Raw genomic sequence first — 5,403 nt, forward strand, 5'->3', positions numbered from 1 at the left:
GATTAGCAGTAATAGTTCTTTCGCAGCCTTCCTCAGATAAACAGAATAGAACAGAAAGCATTTCTTCCTTTTGGAATGTGGAGTTCTATAACATTCTTGTTTCCTCAAGATCATCCCCCATTTAAATTGCATCAAGCTGTCTCAGTGAAGCTGGACTAATGGAAAATTGTGAAAACTGTTATGCAGGTCATTCTTGTGGTAACTCAGAGGATAATGTCTCAATGTTTCCTTGCCATTAGCATAGGGGTGCACAGAATCCTTTCAATATTACCAACTTCTGCAGACCAGTACTTCTTTCCAGCTGATACCAATGAAGGTAGAGGTCATTCAAAACCAACATCTTTTGCAGCCTCCCTTCCTTGGTTCTTCTCATTGGCTGTATGGAGATAATGGTCCCTGTGAGGCCAGGTCTTCTAGTGCAAGTTCCAGCATCACTGATGGAAGCATTTATATAAATGGCAATCTCTGTCCTGAGACTGCAGTCTTCAGCTGGCAATTTTGGCATTAATTCAGCCATCTGCATCAGTGAGTGTGGTGTTAGTGCCTTTGACGTCAACAGACATTTCAAATTCTTGACTGGCCGTGAACATCACTCAGACCCAGTGAGTTTAGGCCTGGTACTGGGGTCTTCAAGATCAGCCTTCCAGGCTTTTGGTTCAGTTCACATGGTGTCAATCTTGGAGTTGAATGGGGCATTATCCCCTGAGGTTAGGGTTGGGTCATCAGGGCCAGGATTTGGGTCTGTGTTGTTAACCTTGGTGCCATTCTTTTTTAGACATTGTCCATGATGGTCCAACCTCAGATCCAGCGATGATCACATCAATGCATTTGTTGCCCTTGACTCATGTACTGCCTACGGCCTCCATTACTGAGTCATTTATTTAACTGTATACATGTCTTACCAGTCAATACATAATGACCAGTGGGACTTGGCATAAGGCTTCTTGTGGGTCTGGACACTCTTCCTCCTCAGACCAGTCATGATTTAGATCAGAAAAGGGAAGAATTCTAGTTTAGAAGACTGTTAGACTTCCCTCAGGAGTACCCTGCTCCAGATATCAACAAGGATGATTGACGGCACTATCTCCCCACTATCCTGTCAGATTATCTAATTTGGGAAGAGCCTAGGAATGATGAGGCAGAAGAGGGGGCCTAAGGAGCCCATTTACTCTCCTCAGTGTATTCTACAGGATCCCTACTGGTCTCCTCAGGTTTCCCCCTAGTTGGTCCTCCCAGTTGACAAGGTGATATAGCTGTTGGTAACAGCAGCATGGTGAAACCCTGCTGTTGTGGTTCTTGTCCTGAGGAGACCAGACCAAATATTCTGGTTTCCCAAAGGCTTGACCTGCTTGTAGCAGCCCTTAAAAAAACTCCTACACCACAGAGCCTTATAGTCCATCCCCTAGAAAAAAGACTCTAAAATGATGAATAGGTTAAGGAACAGCATTTTTTTATCCTCATCTTTCTTTCTGAGGGACATAAACTACATAGTGTACATGCTGTGATTCTGACTGATTAGATGAGAAAGTCATTAGAAATTCTGCCAGATGGAGGTCTGAAATAAAGATTGCAGTCTCAACTGGTGACAATATCATCCATAATGAGTCTCACCACACAGTTTGGTCACAGTACAGCAGATGGTGCAGCAAAAGTAGTAGTCACCATCATAACACTTTACTGCCACACTTGGCTGTGGCTCACAAGTTTTCTAAGGCTACTGAGATGGCCTTTCTTTTTTTCACTGCTAAACCAAGCTCGTCCTGACAGCATCACAGTGTTTTGTCCATCAGTTAGGATTCACTTGGGAACATGAAGAAAGAGGGCAGAGCTCTTTCAGCTGCTATTGTCAAGTAACAGACTCCCCAACATCTGGTTTCAAGAATGCATGGGAGCCTGAGACAACTTTGAGTTAGATGTGTCCAAGAGAAAAAAGAAATCAAAGACAATTTGGAATGGATCACAAATGCAGTGGCAACTTCCAGAATAGTCACCAGCTCAGAGACTAATCTACACTAGCAGGGATACTGTAGCCTACCAGCTGGTGGGCAGCATTTCATTCCCTGAGGTCTTATCCAGCTGTCTTACTCTAGATGCAGTTAGGAATAATTTTTCCCTCCAGCTATATGATTGGCCATCACCCAAGGCAGATGGATAAAAAGAGTAATATCCTGAGGTTGAACTAAAAGCTTTCTCATTCCACCCAAGCCCACTCTTCCCTCCTTGACAGACATCTCACTCTTCACAAAAACATAAAAAATGGCAAAACTTCAAACCACATAAAAAAAATGATAAGGAAATCCACTGGCAGGACATGCAGTTCTTTTATTACATCCGTTCTGGTACCTCGGCTTTTCGCCTTCTGTTGGAACACTTTTAAACTCCAAATGTGTCCCTTATATACCAATCCTTACCAAAAATAATTCAATTAAAATTTCCCAATCAAATAATTACTACATTAATTATATCAGTAATTAGATACCTTACTACAAAGCCAGTTTTTAAAGTGCAAACAGACTGAAAAACGTGTTTTTTGAACTCACAAATATTGCCCCTGTGAAATGCAGTTTCATTCATTGAAAGCTAACAATTAATATGCATAGAACTGTAATACTATAATTTTACAAATATTTTTTTCCCTATAAATATATTAAATACACCCGACATTAAATGCATCCAGTACATCAAATATTAAATGCCTACACAATATAAAATTGATAGTTAACCTTATAAATAACACAAGTCTATTTTTATTCCTTCCTCTAGCTATAAGATTTTAACATATAATAAAATGTAGTAAAATATAGACCAAAATTTTATGAAATTTTATGAATTCTTTTGAGTTTGATTTTCTAACTTTTGTGAATATTCATATGTACTACTAAGTTATATTAAATATTAAAATTATTTTCCAAATTCATTCCCTGGGGATATAAAGTGTGAAAATTAATAATCATACAACTCTTCAGTCTGTTTAACTGCTGTTTGAAATTACTACCTATGGATGTCGGATGTGCCAAAATGCTGAAAAATAAATTCTTATCCAACCCTTGATGTTTTGACAAGAAATGCATGGCAACTGGACTTTCAGGTTTTTGCCTTCTCACATCCCCCAAATGCTCCATGATGCGCACTTTAGCCTTCCTGGTAGTTTGGCCAATGTACCAGGAAGTGGGGTCACAGTCACATCCTATGATGTAAAGCACTCCACAGCTGTCACAGTTATAATACTCGGCCTTATATAATCTGTCATTAATCTTTGTACCATCTAAAAGTTTAACCTTGTGACATACTGAACATCTTCCACAGCAGTAAGTTCCCACTATTTTACCTATGGTATCAGAATGTCTTGATTTTAAACCTCTCCTATTCAGCAAGTCTTTTACATTATAATACCTGCCATAGGAAAAAGTTATATGCTTTGGAAATAAACATCCAATAGAAACATCCTCACTCACTATTTCCCAGGCTTGCCTGACAATTTTCTCCAAAGTAGAAGAAAATCAGAGTATCTAGTAACAAAAAATAAACTTTCTTCCATCCCTCCATCTTTTTTTAACATTTCGGGTTGTTCTACCATATTGATTAAAGTCATTCCTACCTCTCATTTCTCCAGTATTTGTAACTTTATTTTTAGCCTTTTGTAGTATGTGATCATTATACCCTCTACTCTGTAATCTGGTGTATGTCTCATCCAGATTAATTTCTTTTAAATCTACTTCAGAAGTATTGGTAAAAATTATTTTAAATCCACCGTATGGTAATGAACTAATCAGATGAGGGGGATGCATGCTAGTTGCATGTAAAAAAATTTTGACTGCTGTGGGCTTCCTATAAGGTTTGTGCTGTACCCTTCTGGCAGCATCAACATAAAAAGTGACATCCAAAAAAGAAATACTTTCCATACCAATTTCCCAAGTAAAGTTCAACCCATGTGAATTATTATGTACAATTTCCATAAATTTTACAAATTCTGCCAGTTCACCTTTACATATAAATAATAATCGATGTATCTTTTGTAGTTCACTACATTTCTCACAAAATATTCCTGTAGTGTCATAAACTGATTTTCAAATACTCCCATTTGATCTGTGGCATACGATGGGGCAAAAGCTGCCTCCATCACAGTTCCCCTAGTTTGCAAAAATAATTCCTTCTTCCATGTAAAGTAATTATGTATAAGACAAAATTCAAGCAAGGTCAGCAAAAATGTAGAACGTGGCCCTTCTCCCAATTTTTTAGCCATTGCTTCCATACCCCATTTTATGTTGATGTTAGAATATAAAGCGATAACATCCACTGTTACCCAAAAGTAACAATCTTTCCATTCCAAACTTAACAGTTCCTGACAAACTTGTTGAGCATTCTTAACATGTGAGGGGATGGTGGCCAACTGTTTTTTAAAATGCAAATTCAAAAAAATTTTAACATTTTCAAGGAAAGACTCAATCCCAGAAATAATGCGTCTTCCATGTGGTTTAAACATACTCTTGTGAATCTTAGGGATGGCATACATAAACGGATGCCTGGGTGTCTTGACTATCAATTTTTGGACATCTTTATGTTTCAAGAAACCAAGCCTTTCTCCATGTTCCAATAAATCTTCCAACTCTGTTACAAATCTATGTAACAGATTGTATTTAATTTAACGTAGTATCCCTCCTGAGATAATATATTTGAAACCATTTCATCATATTGCAAAATACCCATGACCACCCAGTTACCTCCTTTGTCAGCAGTTTTGTATACTACCCCATTCAAATTGGATCTAAGTTCTTGTAGGGCCAACCATTCTTCCTTCTTTAAATTTTATGATTCAAAATTCTTAACAAACTGACCATAAACATTTTCCACTTTTTTACACACTAAATTTTCAAAGATGTTTATAGCTGGACTACTTTTTGAGGACATAACATTACTTTCTGAATTAAATCTGGGAATGTCCAAACAACCATTTAATATTCAGTGTATTTAATATATTTATAGGGAAAAAATATTTGTAAAATTATAGTATTACAGTTGTATGTATATTAATTGTTAGCTTTCAATGAATGAAATTGTATTTCACAGGGGCAATATTTGTGAGTTCAAAAAGCACTTTTTCAGTCTGCACTTTAAAAACTGTCTTTGTAGTAAGGTATCTAATTAATAATGTAATTAATATAGTAATTATTTGATTGGGAAATTTTAATTGAATTATTGTTGGTAAGGATTGGTATATAAGAGACACATATGGAGTTTAAATATGTTCCAACAGAAGGCGTGAAGCTGAGGTACCAGAACGGATGTAATAAAAGAACTGCATGTCCTGCCAGTGGATTTCCTTGTTGTTTTTTTGATCAGACATCTCACTCTGTCAGAAGAGTTTGTCAAAGAAAGAGCTTTTGTCCCTGTTATGAAACTGAG

Source organism: Protopterus annectens, chromosome 9.part0 (genome assembly GCF_019279795.1).
Source record: "Protopterus annectens isolate FY-2018-M chromosome 9.part0, PAN1.0, whole genome shotgun sequence".
NCBI lineage: Eukaryota > Metazoa > Chordata > Ceratodontiformes > Protopteridae > Protopterus > Protopterus annectens.